Consider the following 18,242-nt stretch of genomic DNA (forward strand, 5'->3'; position numbering starts at 1 on the left):
AGTCATTACCGCGGAGAGGTGACCTTTCCCTGTAATTATTACTACTCTGCCAACGGTTGTCATACGGGTGGTGTCGGTTTTGGTCACGATTTGTATTGTGAGAATAGCCTTGTCGTGTCCAGTTATTATTTCTTTCATCGCGGAATTGCGACGGATGTGACCTGTAATTGTTGTGTTCCTGTTTTTGCGTTCCGCGATTGTCAGTGTCAATTTCTAATTCTTGTAAGAGTCCCTGAAAAGCTTCAATGTCGTCTTTGCAACGGCCTGCCAAAATAACATGCCGTAAATGTTCAGGCAATTTGATTAAGCAAATGCGGATGAGTTCTGACGGGCTGTATGGGTTTGGCAGGTACTGATTCTTGTGCAACATGTCTTCAAAATATTTCACAAGACTGGAAAATTCAGATTGTTCGAAATGTTTCATCATAATGATGCCATGTTTTACTCGGTCCTGTGTGGCTTGGGACCAATATGCTGAGAGGAAGGCATGGTAAAATTCTCCTTCACTGTGGCAATCGTGAATGACCGATCGCATTCTTGCAGCTGGTTCATTCTCTAAGTAGCCACACATAAATTCTAATCTGTGCTCTAGTGACCAGTTGGGAGGAAAACAATGAGAGAATTGATGGAGCCACGCTTGTGGATGAATGTTGTTGCCAGAATTCTTAAATGTTTTGAATTTACGTGTAGTAATGAATAGCTTATAGTCAAAATCATCGTGTCGGCGAGTCGCATATCGGTCATTGTTACGTCGTTTCGGCGGTTCCATCTCAAAATTCGGTGTACTTTGCCCATTTCTTTCATAATCTCCAAAGTGCGCTGTGTTGTTATTTTGTGGCAGTTCCGTATTTTTATGTCCCTCTTCCCGTATTGGAGCGCGAGTGTCCTCTGAAATACGTAATTCTTGTATTACCTGTGTCAACTGATCTTGTACTTCCCGCATTTCTCTTTGGTGTTGCGTATTAATTTGATTCTGATTTTGTTTGAATTTCCTAATTTGTTCGAACTCTTCTGTCATTAAAGAATACCGGTTTTGTGTCATTCAGATTATCATCTACCTTCGTATATAAATTAGTGAACTGATCCGAAAGTTCGGCTACTTTCTCCGATAGTGAACACATTTCCTCAGTGTGTTTTTCTGAACCAAGTTCAGAGTGTCCATTTGTGTTGAAATCGAATCTACTGTGTCCTTTAAGTTTTCCTGAGTTCTTGCAAGTTGCGTAACCGAATCGGTGGATGCAACTGAGTCCATTTTAGCTTGCAAGGTGTTGTGATTTTCACGAACAACAGTTTGCTATTCTTTTATGGCTGCTTCGTGATTCTGTAATGAGCTTTCATGCCGCGAAAAAATAGGTTGAAAATGCTCACAAATTTGTGTTTTTACGTCATTACAGATTTTTTGACATTTCGATTCAATGTTATGTAACTCAGTAGTTAAATTTTCACGTGTTTGTTCAAGTGTGGTGTCTAACTTCCGAAGATTATGTTCCATTGTGTCCAACTGTTGCTGTGTTTGTCTCTGATTTTGTTCCATTGTGTCTAACTTTTGAAGATTATATACCATTGTGTCCAACTGTTGCTGTGTTTGTCTCTGATTTTGTTCCATTGTGTCTAACTTTTGAAGATTCTGTCCCATTTGTTTCTGATTTTGTTCAAGCGTTGTGTCTAACTTTTGAAGATTTTGTTCCATTGTGTCTAACTTTTGAAGCTTTTGTCCCATTTGTTGCATTAATTGTAATAACAATGCACTGGTGTCTGAAACATGTTCCTTAGTCCTATTCGGCAATGCATTTGCACCGGCAATATTCGCAGTTTGAAAAACAGAAAATGTGTCTTGACTTATTTGAGAAAACGGTGAGGACGCAAAACCTGAATCTACAGTATTTGCAATAGTGTGTCCTGTCATTTCGGAATCCTGAGGCGAGCTGTTACCGACCGATCGATCGATAACGCTTTCCTGTTCACTAATTGTTTCACTGCCTACACCATTATTTGCAACCCGCTCCATTTCCCTATGCACAATTACCAAATTACTACTTTGAACAATAGTTAATTCATTACATCGTGGCGCTAACACACTGCTTTCGTCTTCACTGTCATTTCTCAGTTTACTTTGGAGCCTAGTATTATGTTTTTCACACGCCATTATTGTCACAATATTTCACACGACAACACAAAAAAAGCAGAATTTGAAAAGCAAAAATAAGAGAACACATTAACATACCACTGAAAATAATATCTAGTTAATTGCAAGCGCAGCTGCGAAATACTTTGTGCAAAACTACATGCATGCCACAACTATTTTGCTGTACAACCATGAAAGACTGCAACTACAAAGGAAATTCTCTCTATGATTACGCGCCAGCAATAAACAAAAGCCACACTAATTACACAAACTACAAGGAAAAAATCAGAAGATTCCAGGTTCGAATCCTGGCAGGGTCGCCATATGAAACGTCCCCTTAGAACAATTATACAAGACTGTGCTTAAACTGACACACAATAGTTTTTAGCGCAACGCAATCTGACTTTCAATAATCCCTACAAGAGAATGGCCCTGACTAACATTAACCTACATGTTTCATAAATCACTTACCTCACAAAAATCTTCGTTACTCGAACTACAGCAATACAGCGAGCGCCACTACTGCCAGCTAACTAAAAGATTCAAACTACGGAAGTCACTAACTACTGACAGGCACAGTTAGCAAATGAAAGATTTTAATAGAGAACAAACAATGTATTTACCTTTATAGTCATAATATATGTATCAGTTCATGACACCAATTCTTACAAATTTCAAAACTCCGCCATCTCTCTCTCCACGTCCACCACTGCTGGCGGCTCACCTCCAACTGCGCAACGCTACATGCTGTTAGCATCCAGCTGCCGCTGCCCGACACTACAATGGCAGACAACAATGCAAACTAGCCACAGACTGCGCACAGCACAGCCAGTGATTTTTCATACAGAGCGCTATGTGGCCTTACCAATAAGAAAACCTAAACAACCTACTTACACTTGCACTTTTCAAGTTCAGGTGACCACCTTCTCTAATTGTGATATCTTTGGTATCACATTCTTCAGTACTGCATTTAAGTGATAGTATCTTCACATACTGCTAATGAGGTCTGGCTGGTATTACTTTAGCTATGACTGTTCCTTTGCATTTGAACTTCATAACCACATCAGCAGCTGTCAGCTTGGACGGTATTGGAGGGGTTGAAATGTTCCTGATGGATCCGTTGCTCAGGTGACATCCAATGATCAGTCCACATTCGAGATACTGGTCTCTCCTGACCAACGATTCTCCTGTTACTGCTTCTGTGGTGACAACTCAGTACTCTCAATCTCTATTTACACTGGTTGGTTCACCTTTTGCGATGTCTAGTATTCAGATCCACAATGCATAGGGGTGACCTGATACTTCTGATCAGATGGTGTATGGATTCTGGTGAGACAAGCAATCAGTACTAAGAAGGAAAAAGTTGTGATGAGGTACGTATGTAGGGAGCTCGGGCGATCGGCTTTAGTGTGGTCTGGTGGCTGCAGGTGCAGGGGGCAAGTGCGGACTACGGCGAGAGATGACAGCAATCAGCACCCAGGAAGAAGCTGGGAGTTCTACCTTGAGCAGCGGGAAGCAGGGGCAGGCGTTTTCGGATTCAATTCCCGGTGACCACCACAGAACCAGACTGGGAGACAGTCGATATTACTGTTGCTATTGCTGTCAATGGAGCAGTGATGCAGATCTCTAAAAAAAACCATTTTTATTCGTTTTTGTTAAGTAATAACTTTTCCTAAAGTTTGTTCGCACACTGAATATGCATCTGATCTCAGTTTCTTCCTATCAACGTAACATTGAAGTGTCAACGTGAAAAAATCTTTAATACATATGAATTACGTGCCCTGTGGCTTATCTTTCCTTTCTCTCTTTCCCTTAAGGAGAATTTCCTCCCATGAATGTGCGACAGTTGCCTCCCAATGTAGGGTGTATATAAATATTGTATTGTTGTGTAAAGTATAAAGTTGTATTATAGAAGATCAGTTACGTCGACTTTCCATTTCACAGATGTACCTGGTTCCTCAAACCCAAATTTGCAATGGGAAAAATTTTTCCTAAGGACTTAGAAATAGCCTTCTTACTTGATAACTAAGCATCCCTCTCACTCACAGTTATTACTAATTCAAGGCTGGATTCGAATAACGTTTTTAGAATATCAGCCCCAACAAACAAGCTTTGTTTTAAATACGTGAAAAAGTTTTCACCTTTGGGTAAGGTTTTCACAATCTCGTTTATTAGGCCTGTGGGGCAACAGTACGAGTAATGCCTCTCACCAGAGAACACACGCGGCTAAGTGAAATATCTGGATAGACTCCAGAGAAGTGAGTTTGGTTGAGAACCTTGTATCGTGTTGATGCCTTGTACGACCGGCGATTAGGAATAAAGCAATATCGTCAATCAACGTGTCGTCTCCGTTATTGGTACGATCCCAGTGTCTAACAGGGAAGGCTATCACACTGGTGAGGAAGGGTGTAGTCTTGGTGGCCCACAACAACCACGTAATACGATGGGGAGAAGTTTCCTTCTTCATTATCATCATCATCATCATCATCATCATCAAAGACTGATTATGCCTTTCAGCGTTCAATCTGGAGCATAACCCCCTTATAAAATTCCTCCACGATCCCCTATTCAGTGCTAACATTGGTACCTCTTCTGATGTTAAACCTATTACTTCAAAATCATTCTTAACCAAATCCAGGTACCTTCTACTTGGTCTGCCCCGACTCCTCCTACCCTCTACTGCTGAAACCATGAGTCTCTTGGATAAACTTGCTTCTCCCATGCATGTAACATGACCCCACCATCTAAGCCTGTTCGCCCTGACTGCTACATCTATAGAGTTCATTCCCAGTTTTTCTTTAATTTCCTCATTGTGGACACCCTCCTGCCATTGTTCCCATCTACTAGTACCTGCAATCATCCTAGCTACTTTCATATCCGTAACCTCAACCTGGTTGATAAGGTATCCTGAATCCGCCCAGCTTTCGCTCCCATACAACAAAGTTAGTCGAAAGATTGAACGGTGCACAGATAACTTAGTCTTGGTATTGATTTCCTTCTTGCAGAAGAGAGTAGATTGTAGCTGAGCGCACACTGCATTAGCTTTGCTACACCTCGCTTCCAGTTCTTTCACTATATTGCCATCCTGTGAGAATATGCATCCTAAGTACTTGAAGCCGTCCACCTGTTCTAACTTTGTTCCTCCTATTGGGCACTCAATCCGTTTATATTTCTTTCCTACTGACATTAATTTCGTTTTGGAGATGCTAATCTTCATACCATAGTCCTTACATTTCTGATCCAGCTCTTAAATATTTTTGCAAACTTTCAATCGAATCTGCCATCACAACTAAGTCATCCGCATATGCAAGACTGCTTATTTTGTGTTCGCATATCTTAATCTCACCCAGCCAGTCTATTGTTTTCAACATATGATCCATAAATAATATGAACAATAGTGGAGACAGGTTGCAGCCTTGTCTTACCCCTGAAACTACTCTGAACCATGAAAATTTACCGTCAACTCTAACTGCTGCCTGACTGTACATTTAAAGACCTTTAATTGCTTGCAAAAGTTTGTCTCCTATTCCATAACCTCGTAGAACAGACAATAAATTCCTCCTAGGAACCTGGTCATATGCCTTTTCTAGATCTGTGAAGCATAGATACAATTCCCTATTCCACTCATATAAAACAGTTCTCCATTATTTGCCATAAGCTAAAGATCTGGTCCTGACAACCTCTAAGAGGCCTAAACCCACACTGATTTTCATCCAATTGCTCCTCAATTAATACTCGCTCTTTCCTTTCAACAATACCTGAGAAGATTTTTCCCACAACGCTGATTAAAGAGATACCTGTGTAGTTGTTACAATCTTTTGCGTTTCCTTCCGTTTCATGATAATACACAGCAACAGTGCAGTCATCCTCCATCGGTTACGCTACATTACCAGCCCCTTGAGATGGCCCCTCAAGGATTAGTATGAGTTATATGCATCATCAGTGTAGTCAGTGTAATAACTATCAACCAGTGTTCAAATACGAATTAAACACTAGTGCGGGTGTTGCTTATCAAGACGCCACACGCTCCGGCATCCCACAAATGGCTGCCATAGAATAATCTACTGTTGAACTTCGTACAATATTCGGCGTCAAGTGCGCCAGTTCAAGATTCAGCAGCTTAGATCGGACTAAATACGAACAGTAACGTGATTTTTGCACCAACTGCATCGTCATGTATGATGGAGTGCTACAGGCCGTACACTACCCGGATGCAGTTCTTGTTTCGCAACCGAACTGTGTCTGCTCCACGATACTTTGTATCAGTGAAAACAGAACTAGGTCAAACTCCAGTTAGAGTCACGGCACAGAACCCGAGCTATCGCCGTTGTGGCCAGAAAAGTCGGCATTTTGGTTCATGAGAGTCGATTGCGTGTTTACTTCACTGAGAATTTTGAACGACAACTCTTGATTTGTGACATTAACTTGCCACGTAGAAGAGCATGCTGACATCATCGTCAACGTCATCCTCACGTCATTCGAACAAAACAGATGTGAAGCAGTGATATCCGCCTTGCTCCAACACGTGTCGTGCTCCCCAGAACACAAAAATGAAACAGGCAGTCTATGATGAACAATTCGCCGACAACATGCCATCCCAGCTATGGCGCTGGCTATGCACCCTATTCGATGCGAATTTCATTCCAGATGCTACATTATAAAATCTATGAATTGTCAAACTTCTGCCGCAGCTACAACTTGCCATGACTGCTCAAGGAGGCAGATCCGCTAGACAAGCCACTCCCACCGTCGGTTCTAAGACTCTATGTATCTGACTGAAGCACCCATAAATGCTTCTTTGTTGATACGGGGTCAGGCATCAGTACAGTACTTTAGAACACAAATGCAACACTATCTGGCACAACACCCTTGGCGCAAATGACTCGCAATACACCATGCATGTAATCACAAACTGTAGCTTGAAACTAAGCTTGGATCAATAGTTTCCATGGATCTTCTTCGTTACAGATATGAGTGAACCAGTGGCAGGAATCCACTTCCTACGTCGCTTTCACATTTAACCGCATTTAAGAAATGCAGCGTTACTAAAACGTGACACCAGAAGACTCAATTCGCCCCGAAGCCATGACGTCCATCGGAAACTACCTCATGCCTCGCTGAGCAACAGCACAACAATAACGCGTACACTAAGATACTAAACAAGTGCATTACGACAATGGAAAAGGTAACAATCACAGGCCAATAGATGCACTCTGAGCCGAAAACAGAATGCTAAATCAGTGCATATACGATGTATCCTCCTCGCTCACGCTCGTGTACGAGCAATACGAGACCCTATAGCAAGCGCATTACGAAGTCGGCGCTATTTCCGTCATGTCCACTATGGTCGACCACTCCTCACCGCTGTTACGACCTACACATACAGTACACGGCATTTAACACAGGTCAGTATGGCACGCACTGTCTTGTCTCTCAGTGCATCGAGTGAGCCTACGCCCCACTAAGCCAGTTACAAGTGAAACTTAAACAATGGGCTAACCGTAATGGTACGGTGCACCATCATCTGATGACCCCCAGCCCAACATAAAGCACGCTGGGTGGCGCCGCACACATATGGGCCACAAATACGGTGGCTGATGAACTGCTGCGATCAGGGACAGTCCTACCCCCCCCCCCCCCCCCCCCCTTCAAACATCCCTTGGATTTCCCCAGTAAAGCTTCCATGAGACTGTGCGGTGATTACAGAGCTCGCAGTGCTCGAACGATACTGGACAGTTGCTGATAAATCAAGACTCTACACTCTTTCCAGCGAGCGCCCTGTTTCCACCGTCACTGACTGCAGAAAAGCTTACCTCCGAATTCCTATGAGCCTGTACGTTACCTCTAAGACTGGTATAACCACGCCATTCAAATTTCTTGAGTTTATATCCATGCCTTAGACACTAAAGAAATCAGTTCAAACGTGTCAGCAGTTAATTAATAGAGTTCTTTTCAAATTTGACTTTTATTATGCTTACGTGTACGATATCCTAATATTTTCCGCCGCCACGCACATTTACGAACGGCATCTTGAGCTAGTTCTTGCTGCCCTTCGTGGCACGTGTGTGTCATAAACGAGGATAAATCACAGTTGCCGAAAGCTGAAATAACTTTTCTCGGACATGAACCAAATCAGCCCCCTCTGCAAAATGATCACACCTACGACGCTTTCTAGTTATCATAAATTTTTATCGGTATCTTCTGCTACAGGTGGCACCGTTAGAAGGCCCTCCTCACTGACATTCTCGCAGAGCCGAATACGCAAGGGAAAATTTAGAGTGGACTGACAAAATGCAAAAAGCGCTCGAACTAGACAAAGTCTGCCTCACGAAAGCGACCCTTAGGCTCGCCCAATACGCAGTACACAGCTCACTTTCATCGCTTCCGTCATCTCGATCTTATTGCTCAATACACGACAGACGTCTGTCATCTACATAGTGCTGATAGCGTAGTCGCGTACTACCGATCACAGGTCAACGTTATTTCTCTACAACTAGAGTACGACAATCTAGCGGAAGAGCAGAGCCCTAACGTGACGATTATCGACTTATTTGACAGTGATTCCACCAGTCTCGGCATACAATGGTGGAAAGTTCCTGGGACTAATGTCCAAATACTAAGCGATTATCTAGAAAAAAAGAATCTCGATTGACACCCCCTCTCCCCCATCTTTGTGCCGCACGGTTTTCGAACAATTACTCTCCCTGGCGCAACTGCGGAATAGGCCAATAGTCAATTTCTTTTGGCTACACATGAAATGTGGCTTTCAAGCCTTGGCACAAGCTTGCTTGGAATGCCAGTGCAGCATAGTAGGCCGTCATATACGACCTCAGCTAGGACACTTTAACATACCAAGTGCACATTTTCGACATGAGCACATACAACATGTCTCCCCACTTTCAGAATTGGAAGGTTTCAGATACTTGCTATCACTTACTGAAAGTTTATCGATGGGGTGAAAGAAGTCCAGTTGAAGACATTACAGCAGAGTCAGGAGCTCGTGCTTTCGTTGGCGCTTGGGTAGCTCGATTCAGTTGCTCTGAAACGATAATAAGAGACCACGGAAGACAATTCGAGTCTGCTCTGTTTGAGGCACTCTGCAACCTCTGTGGCATTACGTGTAAACGTATGATGGCATGCCACACTCTGAGTAATAGGCTTATGGAGCAGTGGTACAGATTTCTAAAAGCTACAGTCACATCCAGCAGATGACTGTGGATGGAAGCCTTGCCACGGGTGCTGCTAGGTGTTCGTATGAAATTCAGTGAAGGCCTATAAAATTATTAGCAGAAATCCCGTATGGAGAATCACTCACTCCTGGCAGAGTTCGTCCTACCGACCCAGCCATCTGGAGCAGCAGACTTACCAGCACTGGTCCGGCAGACGAAGAGCCGCAACAACCACACGTGTGTGTCACCACCTACCTTGCACACCAAGCCAAAAGATTTCACGCACAAGGCACCGAGTAACTGAATTTGTAACACTACGAGACGACACGGTCTGGTCAACTTCACAGTCACCCTGCTCAGCCCTATATAAAGTTTTAGAACGGGACGAATATGTGTAATTTTGCTCAACAGAAAAACAACGACGGTCTCATTAAACCCCTTACAAGCAACGTGGATTTTGCGTGAACACACAAGTGTGCATGATACATATCTGGAAGAAATGGAGCATATACATGTAGTCATTTACACCTCGACATGCCGATGGCCAAGTCGAACTCCGACGAGCCAAACTTGTCGTGAGAGACTTCGATCCTGAGAACGTCTGTGTGAAACTTGTAGAGAATTACCCAGCAGTGACAATCCTCGGCGAGATAATGATCCGATAGCTCAACAGCTTGTACACACTGCGAACGTCTATTACGCTGCTAATCTTCACATTTGTCACCAGGTGGAGTACACACTATTAGAGTCACAAGGGAACCACAACGACGGCTACCGCACAGCATGTAAGAGACTGTTTCAGGTCCTCCTACCGTTGTGCCACCCCAGTTGCCTCAGCCTCCATTGCCGCCTGCACCAGGTGAACCATGGTACGGCAGCCCCCATTTACCACTGTATCATCTACAAAACACGAACTTTAAGGGACAGTTCACTACGAGGAATGGTCAACCACTTCCTGCTTTGCAACCGGCCATTACATGACAGGTTAAGCACTTCTGCACGTGATCCACCTATTCGACGACGCCACTGACCACCACACGACCCCAGTGGTCGGTTGGTTGCTTGATTTGGGGGAGGGGACCAAACAGCTAGGTCATCGGTCCCATCGGATTACGGAGGGATGGGAAAGAAAATCAGTCGTGCCCTGTCAAAGGAACCATCCTGGCATTTGCCTGAAGCGCTTTAGGGAAACCACGGAAAACCTAAATCAGGATGGCCGGACGCGGGTTTTGATCCGTCGTCCTCCTGAATGCGAGTCCAGTGTCCAGTGTGCTACATACCCCAGTGCTCCACCCTGGTGGGTGAGACAGGCGGGGGGGGGGGGGGGGGGGGGGAGGCGATAGGACTGATTCTGTGGGGACACCAGTACGAGTAATATCTCTGTCCAGAGAAATTATCTGGCCGAGTGCAGTATCCAGGGAGACTCCAGAGTAGTGAGATCGGTTGAGAACCTTGTACCATGTCGATGTACTGTAAGTCGAGTGGTGAGTAATAAGGCAGTATCACAGGTTCAACTCAATGTCTAGTGGTGCTGATTATTTTCAGATCCACAAAATTTTCCAGGAAAGTGGTCTCCTCTTCAAACTTGAAAGTCTTTCTTGTTAGCCAATTTTCCTTGATCGACGTCGATCCTTTGCAATACTATCCTATATAATAAATACATTAACAGTTGAAATATGTCAAATACATGTCATTAAGCAGTTAAGGAAAGATTCATGTGTTTAAATTACTGAATGTTAACTACAAATGAAACTGTGCTGATCTGGCTATTTTGGCTATTTTATTATGATGTAGCAACCTAAAAACTACTAGAAAAAGACACTTGGTTTAGAAAGAACTCTCTTCATTGACCTTTGTAATTTTAGGGGGCAGACCTATCGTAACGGAACGTTCTTGATAAGACAAGTCAATACGGCAACTATGTTGGCAGTGTCACTATTATTTTACTGGCCACAGGCTAGTGTGGTTTACAACGTCTTCAGAAATATCAGCAGGAATAGAAATATTAAGAAAGTATACTCTACTAGTCAGTTAGATCTCCCGGGTCACAAAATTTATTGTACTCTTGTATTGCAGATTCTGAAGGGGATGAGTTCTGCAGTCGTGCTTAATTTAGATTTTATTGCTCCGTTGTTGAATTGTTGGAGATGCTGATTAGTCCTGGAATAACTTCTAATTTTTCCTAGTATGGGAATAGTATAGGAACAGGGAAAGAGGTTGTAGTAGTTAGGATCTTCAAACACTGATAAAAGAGGAGAAAAGAAAGATATATGGGCGTCTGGTCGGGTCTTGCGACGAATGGAATGCAACCAGAAGGTCTAAGCATTTTTTGGAGTCGGCGTTCGTTTGTACTGCGGCTCTTAAAGATTCCTCGGTCTAAATATATCAGCTGCTGGACGATCTCCAGCTAAACATTATCTGGAGAAGAGAGATAGAGTGTGGGGAAAAAAGGGAACTGACATTGCTTCCACACGACCACTGTGACGTACAGAAGGAACAAACAGACTCACAGCAGCCCTCTAGCTCTGTAAATGAATTGCGATTACTCTGATTTTTTTCTTCGAACCAAATATGTACACGCGTAAATCTAGGTCCGTGTGCGATGTTCAAGGACCACTGTGACGTGCTTCGTCAAAAGGGTGTAGGCTTCAGCGACTTTTGGTCCACGTCACAGACGTGACAGACCATTGTGTTGGAAGTAGGTGCACTTGGATAAAACATTATAATGATAGTAATATTAATGACATTAATAATAATAACAAGAAAATAATCATTACAATTACTTGGTTATGCCCAGCTGAGAATCGCATACAAACGTAAGTACCTGATATATACCCATTTTTCTTCTCCCAAAAAGTTTCATATTCTCAGTGAAGTTTCTTCTACGTTCTAACACCCAGATGTTATTCATTTTAAATAATTATTTCCCGTGTTAATCGACTATAACTGTCGATTGGAGTCCTGAATTCCCTTGGCACAGACTGGGGTGACACTTTTTAAAAGGTGTTTTATTCTTGATTTTTTAATATCCTTCATTTCTTCATTGATTACCTACCTCATCCAAGATTTCTGATTCATATAAAATTACAGACATAGTTTTCTTGCTGTAATTTTTGCGTTTTTCATTGGAGGATATTAATTTTGTTTTTGTATGTATTCCAGATAAAACTATAGACGTATGGTATTTCGATAATCTGTCTGTATTAACTTGGCAGTTTTGTTTTAAAGAATGGGTTCTTACCACTAGGTAAGCATGACTGAATTTACACACTTTAAATATTTTACCGAATTGCAGATTGCTGCAGTTGAATAGAGTTTCTCTAGGGACTAATTCACTTTTTGTGGATTACTGAAAAGGTCGGTAGGTTATCTGCAAATGTCAAACAACTGAGTAGAATCTTAGTTTCCTCTTGTCTGTCTTAACTCGCAAACATCTTTACGGTACCTGATTGAACAAGAGAGGCCAGTCATTACTCTTGTCGCACTTACGTGGTAATATCAAAACGTTCCGATACGTCGTCTAAGATACTGACATTTTTTTGATTAATTCTAAAGCCTTCCCGTCTATTTTTGAATTCTTCAAAACTGTCAAAGAGCTGTAGCTGTTGAAACTTACGTATTCTGTTTCATAAATCCACAAATAATATTATCGTCTCACTTTTGTCAATTTGTAGAATGGTCTTTAAATTTAGGATCTTTCCCGGCACAATAGCTTCCATTCCTAAATACGACTTGATATTCTGGTTCACAAAGTAGTTGTTCTGCCTGCGTATCAACTGTCTTGATTACGGTTTTCGACTGTATTTTGCAGATAACAGGCAAAAATGTGGACCCCTGTAGGTTAATATACAGGGTGTTACAAAAAAGTTCGGCCAAACTTTCAGGAAACATTTCTCACACACAAAGAAAGAAAATATGTTATGTGGTCATGAGTCCGGAAACGCTTACTTTTCATGTTAGAGCTCATTTTATTACTTTTCTTCAAATCACATTAATCATGGAATGGAAACACACAGCAACAGAATATACCAGCGTGACTTCAAACACTTTGTTACAGGAAATGTTCAAAATGTCCTCCGTTAGCGAGGATACATACATCCACTCTCCGTCACATTGAATCCCTGATGCGCTGATGCAGCCCTGGAGAATGGCGTATTGTATCACAGCCGTCCACAATACAAGCACGAAGAGCCTCTACATTTGGTACTGGGGTTGCGGAGACAAGAGCTTTCAAATGTCCCCATAAATGAAAGTCAAGAGGGTTGAGGTCGGGAGAGCGCGGAGGCCATTGAATTGGTCCGCCTCTACCAATCCATCGGTCGCCGAATCTGTTGTTGAGAAGCGTATGAACACTTTGACTGAAATGTGCAGGAGCTCCATCGTGCATGAACCACATGTTGTGTCGTACTTGTAAAGGCACATGTTCTAGCAGCACAGGTAGAGTATCCCGTACGGAATCATGATAACGTGCTCCATTGAGAGTAGGTGGACGAAACTAAAATGAGCTCTAACATGGAAATTAAGCGTTTCCGGACACATGTCCACATAACATCTTTTCTTTATTTGTGTGTGAGGATTGTTTCCTGAAAGTTTGGCCATACCTTTTTGTAACACCCTGTATATATATTTCCTCTGTCTTCTTATGCAATGAATGAATTAGCCCACATTGTCCTTCATTATGCGTCTTTTCTTTGATGCAAGTACCTGTGAGGACGGTATGAAGTTTCTAAGAGGAGTAAATTCCAGCAGACTAAAACTGTGCACCAGGCTGGGATTCGAAGCCGGGACACTGCATTTTGGACGGCCGTTGTGGGCGAGTGGTTCTAGACGCTTCAGTCTGGAACCGCACCGCTGCTACTGTCGCAGGTTCGAATCCTGCCTCGGGCATGGATGTGTGTGCTGTTCTTAGGTTAGTTAGGTTTAAGTAGTTCTAAGTCTTGGGGACTGATGACCTCAGATGTTTCAGATGTTAAGTCCCATAGTGCTCACAGCCATTTTTGAACTGCCTTTTGTGAGCCATGCTCTACCGAGTAGCTCTTCTGGTACGCGTCGAGTACCGGTCTGGCACATAGTTTTAATCTGCCAGTTTTAATCTTCATCCTAGCTTTTCTTTGCCATTAAACATCTCTTTTCATCGTAGGCAGTAGTCGTACGTCTCGAGACGACTGCTACTTGCAAAAATCGATCAATCTATATTTTTTCTGTTCTTACCGTCTGCAATAATTCTGAATATGTCTTACACCGTCAAATTTTTGAAATGCAGTCATCGTTTCAGAGACTGTGTACGGCGGTAGCTTCAATGCGTTCAGAACACAGAATAAACACTAAAAAATCATATTTAATCACGCTTTATTAGTTACGAAGCGTTTAGGAGTGTAATCTCTATCACCTGGGGATAAATTGAATCAAATTGAAAGGTCACATTCTCAGCAACGTTAGTTTAGCTTAGAATCTCGGGAACTGAATTTTTTCCTTATTTTTTTTTCTGGTACAATAAATATTAACGCTACTTGCATTGGTTACTCGGTGTTTCTACAGTGGGAAATGTGATCCAAATCGTTATTGGAAAACATGTACTTGAAATTAAAGAGCAGCTCTCCATTATGTTCATTTTGAAAATAATAAAATCGGTTATCCTTTCTGTTTACGGCTGGGAGCGACTCCAGCTGAATGTTGGGGCAGCTCTAATCAGCACCCAACACATAGACGCTGTCTTAACAGCCCAGTTTGTGTTTCTGCTTGTGATCCGCAGGACCCAATACGGACTGCGCCCAGACTGTAAAGGTACGGACGACAGATTTTTCTCTGGAAATCAGAGCCTCTTCGAACGACAGGGACTGAATGTGCAAGAGGCGCCGACACTCCTCGTCGCGAGTTCTTTTTACAGCAGACGCCTGTTGCATATGCTGACAGCGGCAGAACACATGTCACGCATCTGGTCGAAACTCTTCCCAGAAGAAGAAGCGGCACAAAGGCGGCCGGCCGGTCTTTATCGACGTAAGCTGCGCTGTTTACACCCGCCAGCGCGACCCCGGCCGGCTCCGTGTGTGGTCCTAGCACAGCCGCGCGACCCGCCATACTTGGCGCCTCTGGTCACTCTCGGTACACAGGCTGTATAACATGTCGGACGCGGCCGGCGTGCAACGAGATTTTGCGGAAATCGAGATGGCAGTTGCCAAGACGCCCAGCTAAAACACTGGGTGGAAGATGTGACGCATTGGCAACACAGTGTAGTGGGTTGCGCTTCGTACGCAGGTGTGACATTTCTTTCAAGATTTCAACTTCATGGTTTACAAATGAAGACGCTATATCAAGCAGACATGTCGGTTCTTCGACTTGTAGTAGTGGAAGTAGTAGCAGTTTTATTTCATATGTGCATCGCTCGCACATGAATATTCGACATTTCGTGGTACTACAATTTACGAACAAGAAAAACTATGTAATTTATACATAGTGGTTTTATTAACGTGTGACAACTAAATATCGCGAAAACTACCCATTGTACGAAAAGCAGGTTCTAGCTGAAAAGTTAATGCTGGTAAAGGCAATATCTGTCAGTGGTACAACTGTCACCTCGCATCCACCCATTCTGTACGAGCGGGGCCAACTTTGTATTTCCAGTGGGACCACCCTCCACCCCCATTTTTATTGCTTACTAGTCAACCCAGCGATGCTTCGCAATTGCTAAATATTTGTGGGAATTGGATGTAAGACCTAATCTTTTTCTCCCCCCTCCCCTTGCTATCACCATCCTTCTCCTCATCCCCCCTCCCTCTGTCGATCCCCTCCTCCTTCCCCTTATATCTGTCCATCACCTTCCACCTTCTCCCTACACATCTCTTATACCACCCTCTCTCTATCCATCTCCTTCTCCTTTACCTGTTCATATTCTCCTTCACATTCTTCATACCTATTTCCTCTACTTTCGCCGGTATTTGTAGCCGAGCGGTTCTAGGTGCTTCAGTCAGGAACCACGCTGCTGCTACGGTCGCAGGTTCGAATCTTTCCTCGTGCATGGATGTGTGTCAAGTCCTTAGGTTAGTTAGGTTTAAGTAGTTCTAAGTCTAGGGGCTAATGACCTCAAATGTTAAGTCCCAGAGCGCTCAGAGCCATTTGAACCTCTACTTTCTCTGTCCACCTCCTCCTCCACGTGACTGTGACCTTATTTATTGTTACTGTAAACGGAACCCTGATTTGGAACAGAAGACAAAATGAGTGGGTAAATCGGTTAGAATCATTTTACATGGGATATGAGGGAGACCTTCCCAGCTGCTGGAGCTGTGAGGATAGTAGCTTTAATGACAGCGCTCCTCAGGTTTTAATCTACGAAAATGTAGGATTATAAAATTAGCGCCAGCCTCTGTGGCCGAGCCGTTCTAGGCGCTTCAGTCTGGAACCGCGCTGCTGCTACGGTGACAGTTTCGAATCCTGCCCCGGGCATGGCTGTGTGTGATGTCCGTAGGTTAGTTAGGTTTAAGTAATTCTAAATCTAGGGGACTGATGATCTCAGATGTTAAGTCCCATAGTGCTCCGAGCCATTTGAACCATATAAAATTAGACACAAACACAACTTCACAATTTTCTGTTAAAAGAGAATGCGAAAAGGAAAACAGAACCGCAATTTTCACAGCACAGTTTGGCGTGTTTTTTTCTCGCAGCCGGCTTAACGGAGTGTGTTTGATGTCCAACATGTCTATATCTCCGGCCGCTGCCTCTTGAAATGAAATAAATCGGAATTCCTAGCTCCGGAGTGATAATGGATCGCGCTTGAGATATTCATGTACGAATTGCTTGCAAACACTGTCTGCGCTCTTCATCTGACTCATTGACTCTACGACCACGTTGGCTTGCGTTGCGCGTACGCCGACCAATATTTTGAAGCCTCACTGACGGCGTATTTCCAAAGAAATAGAAGACGAACTGAAATCAAGTGAATGCTTGAAACACACCAAATTACATCGAATTGATCGCTAATCAATCTTTGCAACACACCGAAGATAGGACCACCGATAAACACACATGTAGCCGTCTGCTTCGTCAACGTTCCGAATTAATCTGTGCGACATCTACAACTGAGCGAGTCGAACTCGACTGTATCCGTCGTAACGGATCGCGATTGAGAATTTCTTATTTGGTTTGCCTCCAAACGCTGTCTACTCTCGTCGTCAATCTCACTGATTCGACGATCACGTAGTTGGCCTGCGGTGAGTTACGTCGACCGATTTTTCGACGCCTCCCAAGTGACATTTTTCCCAAAGAAATAAACCATGAACTGAAATCAATTGCATGTTTGCAACACGCCAGATTATTACTAACTGACATCAATTCAATCTTTGCAACACGCCAAAGGTAGTATTAGCACCGATAACACACGGAAATTTTACTTTCAGTTGTAATCTTTTTCGCAGTTCGTTCTTATGAAAACATGCGTCAGCAGAACTGTCAGACTGTACGTGACAATTCTTTTGTTATGAAAACATGTGACAGCAGAACTGTCAAAGCTACCGTGACATTTCTTCCATTGAGATTTTCATACGAAAGTATAATCCAAATTTCCGACTTTTCTGGTTGATTTTCCAAAAACTCTCCTTCATACAACCTCGTACCGATAATTAGAAGAATCAGAAACGCTCAAATCGGTCGAGCCGTTCTTAAGTGATGATCCATCATACACGCGGCAGCTGATTTTTATTTACATGTTCATTTTCTGTAAATATCTACTGTTTTCTCAAACCAGTGTTGTCCATTCGTGGTATATGGTGCTATAAACGACAAATATCAAGTATGCTTCTTTTTGCAATTGAGAGCCGACGCATTTGATTCTGTATTTTATTTATTATGTAACTGTGAAACGTGCTCTGACGGTTGATACTAATGTTCAAATGTTACTTGTGTGTTACAAATGTAGTTCTACGTAACAAATAAATATGGTTACACATAGACATTTC

Source organism: Schistocerca gregaria, chromosome 2, assembly GCF_023897955.1.
Source record: "Schistocerca gregaria isolate iqSchGreg1 chromosome 2, iqSchGreg1.2, whole genome shotgun sequence".
Classification (NCBI taxonomy): domain Eukaryota; kingdom Metazoa; phylum Arthropoda; class Insecta; order Orthoptera; family Acrididae; genus Schistocerca; species Schistocerca gregaria.